The sequence below is a fragment of the Pollachius pollachius genome (genome assembly GCF_949987615.1).
Source record: "Pollachius pollachius genome assembly, chromosome: 1".
In the NCBI taxonomy this organism is placed as follows: Eukaryota; Metazoa; Chordata; class Actinopteri; order Gadiformes; family Gadidae; genus Pollachius; species Pollachius pollachius.
The window spans coordinates 48,129,794-48,141,103 of NC_136934.1; positions in this window are offsets into that span (position 1 = coordinate 48,129,794).

The following is an 11,310-nucleotide window of genomic DNA, read 5'->3' on the forward strand; positions in this document are numbered from 1 at the left end:
AAGTAAATCGGGCAGCTACTATTATTAGACACGCAATCAGAGAGTGGGAGAAGATGTGGCCAACGGGGCCAGTCGTAACGCGGCCCACGTGCTACACTCGTTTTCATTCGTCTCTTTTTCCTTATTGGAGGTTAGCTAATTAAAGAATATCTGAAAATGTGAAAATACAACTTTGCAGTCCCTCCCAAAATATGTTAAAAGTGATACAGTGTATAATGAAGGGGAGAATATCTCACTTTGTTATATTTTTTTAAGATACATTTTTTTATGATCACAAAAATATGTACCTCTAAATACTCGCAAATATCATACATTTTTATTGAGACTAGCACATTTAGCGCGGAATTTTGTGCACTAAATAATACACAAGCTTGTTTCAGAAGGCACTATTAACTTTTCACCTATGAGGGTCAATGTGTTACCCCGACAGCCAGGCATGCAAGAAAATTGTGCTACTGCTTTTGTCATAAACAGTTTAGCACAATCTTATTTGTGTATTACTATCATTTCCCCTGAAAGGTGACATTGGAAAACACATTCATTAATTTTAGTTCCACATCCATGCCTTTGGATGACATAATGTGTTTGTCAGGGGAGAGAGAGAGAGAGAGAGAGAGAGAGAGAGAGAGAGAGAGAGAGAGAGAGAGAGAGAGAGAGAGAGAGAGAGAGAGAGAGAGAGAGAGAGAAGAGAGCGAAAAGAGAGAGAGAGAGACAAGCATACATGCGCAGTCCAGTACAGTACAGACTTTCAAAAACTTTTCATGGGGTAACTGCCCCAGCAAAAACCATTAACTCTGCGTAACTAATTGCCATTCCTGGGATACCCCACATACAGCATGATTCGGTTACAGATGTAAAACCTGCTGTTAAACCAGTAAGCACATGCACCCTTTCTCTCACCACCAACTCGTTGTGGTTTACCTGTTTTGGCTATAAGATGTAAAGGGTGGATGCATGTCAATTAAGTAAAAAGTGTTTGCCTGTTTGCTCATTGTATCATTTAATAAAATATTTTTAAAGTCACTCCAGATGAGACTTATGACTCAATAACAAAGTGGTAACACTTTAGAATAAGGGTAAATTAATTAGCCATTAACTAACATTAGTTAGTAAGCATATAGTATTAATGTATGCATCATTAAACAATGCATACATTTATACCTTAGCAAACAGGAACACCATTTCTGTAACCATTGCTTATTACTGCATACACATATGTAAATGGCTGGTTAATGAATGTGCCCTTATTGTAAAGTGCTACCAAGATAGTTTGTCTTGAGGCTAATTTGTCATATTTGACGAACAAATATGTATTTGCATTGCATCTGCTCTTTCTTTTCTCTTCATTCCAACTTTTGAATCAAAGTTGTCATGCCAGGGAACAGATGTGTTCTCCGATACGATCTCACGGAGCAAGCCCAGTCACACTTCATATGGATCCACCGTCACATACACTTCACAAGTGTTTGTTGGGTAAGTGCTGAATTTCACAGAGTGTTAAAAGCTTAAAGAGTCCAAATGTGTGAAAGTGACAAGTATTTTGTTCGCACCAAAAGGGGGGCAAATTGATGGAGGTTTGGTGTCAAGTATTCCACATCACGTTGCAGTGAAGTTCGGGTCACTGGAGTTCAGCCGACCTCCATGCCGGACTCAGCAAAGTAACAGAACAAAATATAGCAAAACACTATATTTGTTACATGTAATTAGTATATATTATAGCAAACAAACTCAGGAGTGAAATGAAGACGAAATGGACCAACAATTAAACTGAGCTTTACAAGGGATACGAACATAAGAAAAAGGCGGGACGGTTTGGGTGAGTTTTAAAATGGTAGACTGTATACTGTAAAGTTTGATGGGCAAACCCACGGCAGATCTCTGCGCTGTAGACTCTACACAACGACTCAATTTGATTCCAACTAAAACCCAGCTCAGACTGCCATGTTCCTTATCTGCGAGCATGTCCACGTCAGTGTGTGAGATTTAGCCGGGGCTAAATTCCTCCATATTTAGGTTGGCTGAATGATATGGACATCTACAAGGCCCCCGATAGCTGCAGGCGCCGCCTCTTGAATAGCATTTTGTACATAAGCTTTAGCTTACTAGCCTAGGATACCAGGCCAATGCCTTATCCCTGTTAACAGAGGGCCTTCTAAGACAGGATTAGCAGGGGTGGAGGGAAGATAGACAACCAAGGAGGGACGGTCCATCTCCCGGGGAAGCTATAACCACTGCAACAACGGCAACAAAAACAGCCATCAGTGCATTTGTTTAGATAACGCTATCGTAGGAGGAATGGTGCGCTAGGTTAGCCATGCAATGTTATTGAGAATTTCCTCGCGCGGCCATGTACCACAGGCTAGCGGAATTGTAAACAAGATGTTTGACATCCGCTACCACAGTAGAAAATGTGGAAGATTGTTCATAAATGTTGTTTCTTTTGTATTTTTAGCTGTGTTAATTCCCCATTCGTCCTTTTTCATGGATTGGAAGGAAAAGTTTGCAAAGTAAGGTTAGCTAATTCAAGCTAATTTTTGAATTGATATATTGTTTGTCACATAACAAGGAAAAATTGCCCCAGCACCTCATATAGCTTAGGTCAGCGACGCTGTTTTCCACCATGTGGAATAACAAGGAGCGAAAGAAAGACGAGAAACTGTCTTAGACACGACCTTCCATATTCCTCTTAGCGGCCAATTCCTTTATGGGTTAACCATCCTTAATGCTTTATGTATGCCTTGTGTGACACTCTTTGCATAAATGATACCAAATAATTGGGGTTTATGAATAATTCATTGTGTCTTAATGCAGGTGAAATGGCTTTTTGGCTCGGACTGCTGTCTGTCGTTCAGAAAATAAAAGCAGAAGTGTGTGTGTGTGTGTGTGTGTGTGTGACTGCGTGTGTGTTGGGGTAACGGGGTCATAGATACTTTGCTGAAGAGAAATAAATACTCTCAGAGAAACACATGCAATCAAAATGCATGAGGCGTGGCAGGTTAGCGCTGCAACCTTGCTATTATCTCCACTAACTTGTGTTCCTCCTTCACCGAAAACAAAATCAGACGATAAATAACAACCAAAACGGCCATTGTGTTTACCGCTGAAATGTAAACGGGGATATAAATGGTGTGTTCATACAGCAATGACATAAGTTTATAGACTACAGTGAGACATTTAAAATGATAAGCACACCACCCCCCTCATCCGGAAAAATGTGATCCTGCAGACTTTATCTTTGTCGTTCTTTAGACATACTTTCAAAATATATGTATTCTAAACATGTCAATATTTGAATCCCAAGCCCCAGACGATCACACAGGCATTTGGGGGTATCGATTTGAAGCCTTCAGCAACGGTTGGAGTCACCTTGACTGTGAACACGGCTGTTGCAGAGTTACTTAGAGGTGCTGAGAGGGGCCTGTTTTTACACCGGCTGAGGGCACACTCGCTGGGCTCTCGGTTACATCAGGCTTGTCAGGCATCCGTCCGGAATGGCTGTTTCCCTGTGTGCGTACGTGTGTTCACTCTATGCTAAATGAACGCAAGAAGAGCCATGGGGACGTTTGTCCCATTCACATCTAGTGTATCCCTCGCACGTCTGGATTATCATGGCACAGCAACTAAACATACATTTGGCACATGAACATATATACAGTGCATTTACATTAACATATACTGTTTATGCATTTACACGAGATTCTTTGCTTTCCGTCCATCTTGCACGTCATACTAAATTGAATAATTTGTTAAAAGTATTAACCTTGTTGGAATTCAAACAATGTTGAGGAAAAAAAACGGGACACCTTGGCTTTTCCGCACGTACAACCATTGCATTTGATTGGCCGGGATGAATGTCGGCGGACAGCTATAGTGTCACTTGGCCCCGGGGCCCCGGCCTGCTCTCTCTCTGATCCCCCTTTCTCCTCCTAAATGCCTTGCATAATATCGTAATTACAGGGCTCCCATGACCTTACTCGAACACATACTGACCCAAACATTTGAAACCTTTAGGGCCGAGGGTATGGGGGTGGGAGGGGGGAGTCTTTGACTACCTAGAGCTACCCAGGGCAGGTTTCAGTGTGCGACATAATGTTTCTCTTGGCAGGGGGGGGGTTCACGGGTGATTCGCTGTACATCATCACTAACTTATTAGATCTTGAGGCAATTAGTTGAAAACAAACAGGGCCAGACAGACGGGCCATTCAGTCAAAATAGCCCCTGGCGCTCCTTGCTTTCAGAGGCCAGGGCATCAAAGGGGAGCCGGTGGCATCAACAGAAAGAAAGACACACATTGTTGTGGTGTAACGCCTATACAGTGCTGGCGACTTAGCGCATTATTTTTTTCCAGTGTTCGGGTTACAGAGCCAGCTCACCTCTCGGTTTAATAGGCCGGTGGAAAGGAGCTTTCACCTGAACACTATATGTAATGTGCAGCATGGTTAGTTTAGGATTAAAAAGCCATTTTAAGGGCCCTCCCATGACATGGTGGAAATCAAGCCTTTTTGTTGCAGATTACCATGACGACGAAGATGATGATGATGGTGACGATGATGAGTGGGCCAGTCTAGTGCATTGTTAGCCGAGGTCAGGAGAACGTCTTGATCTCGCTTCGACATGTCGAGGAAGACAAGACCGCTCGTGGAAATCTTAAACTGCGCCGGATCCCTCAAAGGGCAGGCCTATCGCTTTCATCACGTGATTGTTCGCAATTATTACCAAATGTCTTTTGAGCCTCCTGAGAGTCGACGCTAGGAGGGAGCGGGCACACTGCCCTCACTGTACGTCTTCCAGACATGGATGCTCTCTTATTTCTGCAGAGATGTTTTTCGATGTCTTCTGATCTTCTTCCAGATTTATCTAACGTCAAAAGTTGGAAAAAAAAATGAAGCTTGAGAAAAATCAAGAGACTGAGATTTTTACAAAACAGAACACTGACGGTTATACAGTCTCCCGCTGCACATTCCAATCGTAGAGCTGGACTCCGACCAGCTCTTCTATTCTATCATTTCAGCGTGATGCACGTTTGTTTGCAGATTTCCTCACATGGATGTTTCAGAGACAAAGGCCACTTTCATCCGCCCCCCAGTTCTGTCGAGGTGGAGGCAACCAACGGCAAAATGGAAACGCACACTTATCGGTTTCATGTGAATGGAGAGTGGAATGCCAAGACTCTGCTCTGCCCTCTTTTTTCCCACCAGATTTTTTTCCTCCCCTTGGTCAAGTCGTTCTTTCTTCCCCTTTTCTTCCATCTTCCTCGTTTCTTTCCTTTTCTTTCATTCTTTTCTTTGTTATTCTTTTAATGTATCCATCCCTCTCTCCGGGCTATCTGGTTACCGGACGTGATCTGCCAAATTACCTGCTGTATCAGTTCAACCCCTGGCTGTGTATTGTAAGCCTGCAAATTCCTATTGCAAGCCTCTCCAGCCGGGGTCTGCCTGATGTTCTCACTATCTACGATGTCTTTGGGATGGGAAAATAAGGCAGTGTACATAAGGGTGGTGGTGGTGGTGGGGGTACAGTGGTGGTGGTGGTTGCCTTCTGAAGTTAAAAAGCTCAGGCATTTGTTATCATCTTGACAGAAGGACTTTGTTCAAAGCCGAGGAAGAGGAGGAACTGTTACAAATCCAGGGCCGCCTCGGATGAGACTTTGATGAACACAATGAGTCATCCTCCCATGTCTGAACATGTCAATTGAGGGCCTGTCCTATTTAAAAGCGTGGCCAGTTAAGACATCATTTACACAAGAAAAGACACATCTCAGACGGGAAACGTGCAAGAGAAGAAACAACTTCTTCTTTTTGTAGTGATTCAGTATCTGTGCTTGTATATTGTTTTTCCCTCCTGGATATTGTGAGAGCAGTCCAGCTGTGGGTATCATGTTCTTACGGTTACTACGACCTCATCTAACAGATGCTGCAGAAAATCTGAATAAATGTTCCAGGCCATTATGAGATACAGCCGTCTCGCTGTGTCCTTTGTAACCCACACGAACTTGGCCATCGCAGAACCCCCTACCCCCCTCCACATACACACATGCTCACACATAACACACACATATACCCACACACACATACATACGCACACAAATACACACACAAAACACGCACACATTTACACACCGAAATATATATGTATGTACATGCTCAATCATGCACATACATGTATAAACAGGCTCACAAAGACACACACACACATGCTGCATGCGGACACACACTCACATAAACACACACATTCACCCACACACACATGAAGACACATACATGTGAAGACACGTGAACACTGTGAGGGCCAAGTTTCTTGTAGCAATGTTACAGTCAGGTTACTTTCTTCTGGCTTCCCTACTTGTTGCTGTGCTCGTGTTTGCTTCTTACAGGGTTCGGCCCATGGCCCGCTGATTTCAAGGCTTTCCCTTATTCTACTAAAAGGCTTATGAAGTGAAATAACAGTCAAGGGAGACAAAGAAATACTATCCAGACACCGCAGTGGTCGATGGAGGTGTTGCACTACACCCCATTGTGGTTGTAGTTACAAAGCTGCACAAATAATAGAAAGATGAAAGAATCGATGAGTGCAATGATTGCAAACAAATAAGATTACAATCGAGCACAATCTTGAAAGCAAGAGCTGTTTTTAAAACAGGTGTACATGTTTAAGAACACGTCATCTTTGAAAAAAGCATTTACAAAGTGCTTTGACATACACAACAAGCAAATCACTTTGAAATATTCCCATAGCCTACAGTTTATGGGTTGACCCTGTTGTGTCACAAATGTAAATCGGATAGTAGCTCAATCACAACCCTCCACCACCCAACACAGACGATGCGACCTCAATTGTGTGTCTACATTTGTTTGGTTTATTACATCAGTCTATATGATGTCTTCACTTAAGAATATGTGTGTGCCTGTGTGTGTGCGCGCATGTGTATGTGTGCGTGTGCTCGCACGTGTGTGTGTGTGGTCTAACGTCAAGTTTCATGTTGATCGGACAACGGGATGTGAAAAGTGTGTAATCTCACCTGTGTACTCTGCAGTAGGTGGTTATGGATGGGGCAAAGGGTGGATGAGGCAAAGGGTGGAGGGTGGGGGGAGTTATGAGGCTGCTGCTGGTGATGGTGGTGGGGGTCCTCATTGCCTATGCATGGCAGTGTTGTAGGGAGATTAGAATAACACTGACTATATTCTGTAAACGAAGAGGAGAACCAAGGGAAACCTCAGGAGTCCATTATGGCTTTTAATAATACATCAAGGTACCGTAACTGAATAACCCATCTCAGAGGGGGAGAGAGGAGAGAGATAGGGCCTGTGTGTGTGTGTGTCTCTGTGTGTGTGTGTGTTTGGGTACATGTGTGTTGTTGTTTGTGCGTGAGGGGGTCCACACATGACATTTGGCTAATATTACAATATGAATTATGAAAACAAAAAGGCCTTTTAGTTAATCTTGTCTCTGTACTTTTTATTCATCTTAAGGCATTTTTTCTTTTTCTATTTTTTCCTCTTTCCCTCTTTTTTCCCCCAACTTCCCCGCGAATCCAGAACACGTTGTAAACAAATAAAAGTGGAGGAAAAACAGTTTGGCATCTCTGTAGATTAATTAATGTGCCTGCGACTTGGCATCACCGGGCAAAAATTATGTGCATAAATAATATCACTAATTAAAAAGATGCAGATTAACATGCAAATAATGTTAATGAGGATCCACAATTCCGGAGTGTATTCGCATAACATCAACAATTTAATGTGTTGGAAGGCCTGTGTTTGCATTACATTAATAAAATTCAAAGGGTCCCCTTGCATAGGAAATTCTGTCGGAGTCTCTGTTTCCACTCGCGAGTTGTAAATTCTGTGGGCAGTAACAGCCACTTCTTTGGCAGATGCAAAAGTTATTATCTCAGAGGCTGGCTGAAATGGTGCCATGAGCCAGAAGGACCAGCTGTTGGAGAGGCAGCAGCCAGACAAGCTCCAAGACAATTAACTGTATTAGATGTTGGGCTCCACTGTTTATTTTTGCGAGAGATTAATTTTCACATGGCGCACCAAAAGAAACAACAAAAAAAACAACTGCTGGAATCGTGAAAACAAACACACATGTACGCTCACACCCACACCACACACACACACACACACACACACACACACACACACACACACACACACACACACACACACACACACACACACACAAATACGGACACTCGGTGAAATGCATTCTGTAAATCCCCCGAAAATGACAAATGAATGAATGCCTATTTTGCGATGCAAAATCCTCAAGCTGAACTCATACGTCAAGTCCGAAGTAAAAAAGAAAACAAAAGCAGATAAGACCTTCGTTATGAATCTTTCCACCACCTGGAGTACGCTGCTTCGACACACAACGAGTCAACCTGTTTGGATTAGCATTCACAAATAACCATTAACATGCATTCACACACACATCGCTGCTGTACAAAAGCTGAACGCTACAAAAAAAAAAGAAAAGGGACCAAAAATAACAAACACAACTCATGCTGCACCGAGCAAGAAGAAAAAAAACACACCAGAATCCCATAATGGATTTCACAGTCGAAATGAGATGACAAACTTGAGCGAGCGACCCTCTTCCTGTGGGGCGTATGTCTGCTGGTTTCGGATCGTTACCTGTAGAATAAACAGGGCCCTTTCTTAACAAGAGGAAATACTGCCTGTGTCTATCATCACAGTGTCGGGGAGAGGGGGACAGGAAGGGCTCCCCAGTGTGTGCTGATGTGGATTGTCTATACTCAAGAGGACACTCGGAGAACATTTATTTCACAATGAGCACCGGCTATCGCAGCTTAATCGCCTATTTATACACACACACATACACACTCGCGGGCACACACACACACACAGACACACACACACACAGACACACACACAAATATGCCCCCCTAGAAACGATGGGTGAGGAACGGGAGGATGCTGTGCAACTTAAAACAAGTAAAGAAAAAGTACTCGAGGAGGGCAGAAATCATTGCTATATCTGCCTGCCAAAGTAACAGATGTCCCGTAGGTTCAAAGGTCCAGACGCGTTGGAACGTGAATGGGGGCCTGGTGTACTTTTAAATACACCAGAACAAATAACATTAATCCTCTCTTCAAGTCTGGTTGAAAGTATGGGAACTAAGGTTCCGTATAACGGAGCAGCTCTTCCATAAGCTGTTGTTGCGGCTGGCACCGTGTGCACATATTATGGGATGGCATTGCTGCAATCGTGACACGCTGAACATTTGGCTCCAATAAAGACATGTTTACGTCCGAGCCATTAAGGATTTATGACAATGAAATGCAAGCAGCTGGACTTTATATTGATCCATTCATTCATTTATTTACGCACCTTTGGTGATTCCTCCCAGCACCTGTGTTTACATTGTTTTTATTCAAATTGAGAGCACTTAAATGAATGGCATGTTTGTTTGTTCTAAATGCACAGCTATGTGGCCATGACTTATATAATGCCTTATCATGGATAGTGTTCATTTTAATATAAAGTGTGTGTGTGTGTGTGTGTGTGTGTGTTTGCGGCTGGATGTGACGTAATGCGGTTGCCTGCTAAAATATTCAGACACAGTCGATGCAAAGGATAGCTTTACAGGACACACGGTTTGTATTATGCTTGGCTTTCACTGTGCCACCCTGTGATGTTCAGAAGGGATAGAGAGAGAGAAAGAGCAGGGGAGAGAGGAGAGGAGAGCAGGAGGCGAGGGGGGGGGGGGGGCGGTCAAGAGGAGAAACACAATGACCTCTTCAGCTGGGCATAACTCGAGCAGCTGGCCGATCACTTAAAGCAGGGCCTTGTAATATGCTTGCTTTGGGCTGCGGGATACTGCAGATACAAGACATAAAAATATGACACGCCGATGATGGATGGGGGTCATAAGGCTCAGTTCAGCTGTACAAAACGAAACATCGCGAGCGTGTGTTACGACAACGCGGTTAATAGACAGAAAATTAGCAGATGTTGATTGCATCCTGGGTCTCTGTCAGCATACCAGAAAAAAGTGGCTGTTATAGGGAGGGAGAGAGGGGGAGATGTGGGGGGAGAGTGACAGAGAGAGAGAGAGAGAGAGGGAGAGAGAGAGAGAGAGGAAAGAGAGAGAGAGAGAGAGAGAGAGAGAGAGAGAGAGAGAGAGAGAGAGAGACATAAAGAGAGATGGATCACAGCTTTGACATGGTGGCTATAGTTTTAGGGGCCACAGGGTAACATTGGGCCCCCAGTACCAGATTCCAGGCTTTCACAAACTGCACTCAGTCGTTGTCGGAAGGCTTCATGTCAAACTGCCTGCACTGTCTGTAAAATGCTCATGTAGCGAGGCAGACAGTCTGGGAAAATAGTCAAAAGAATCTAAATGGAGGTGGAAAAATTGGTGGTGCGGGTCGTGGCTGTTTGATCTGTTTCAAAGAGGGTGAGGAGGGGAAGTCTTTCAACTGGTTTTAGTGTAATGATTCCGGGTTGATCATGTTTCTCCACAGCCTAAGGTGAAATGCACAATTCATCAAGGTTATGGCGAGAGCGCTGTACTGTTCGTTCCCGCTCATGAATGCAAAGTTTTGCGGTGGAGTCTCTGAAGACTGCCGGGGAGATCTGAATACTCCACTACAAAGCACTTGTTGGAGTGGTGTGCTCGGTTGATAATTACATTCACCCCGCAGTAGCTCTTGACATTGGGCTGGGAAAGATGACATTTCCTCCAAATGAGCCGCTGCTTTCAGCCAGAAGTTGATGCTTCTGAAATGCTAACCTTTTAGATGTTATGCTTTTCAGTTTGTAGCTTTTGAATATTGTTATCTTTACGAACCTATTTGCATGTGTATTTGTGTCTGCTAAAGAACATGTAAGTCGTTCATTCTAATGCAATGAACTACCTATTTTTTAAGCCCAAAGCATACAAAGGGCTGATTTCGCCTCATACAAAAACAATAACTAGAATTAAATTGTTTCAACGGAGCACAAATGTAGCTTTGTTGGCCCACTTTTAAATACTACTCAAGGCTGTTTAGATTCTAAACTCTAAAACAGTACATCGCCTCTATCAACACGGCAATGTGCTCTGGGTTTCATGGATCGTCCAAGGCTGTCGGTAGTGACATTGAAGCCATTCACGGTTTAAGGTATAGGTAACAGCAGCAGCTTACATTTGGTGAAACCATCCCCATATCGGCTGTCAACGACGTCATACACAAGTTTGCATACCACTCAATGAGGTCCACCAAGACAAAGACTATGTAACAGATGCATTTCAGTTCCACATTTACTCATTTCAATTCAGAGGGAATTAATTAAACCCAATCC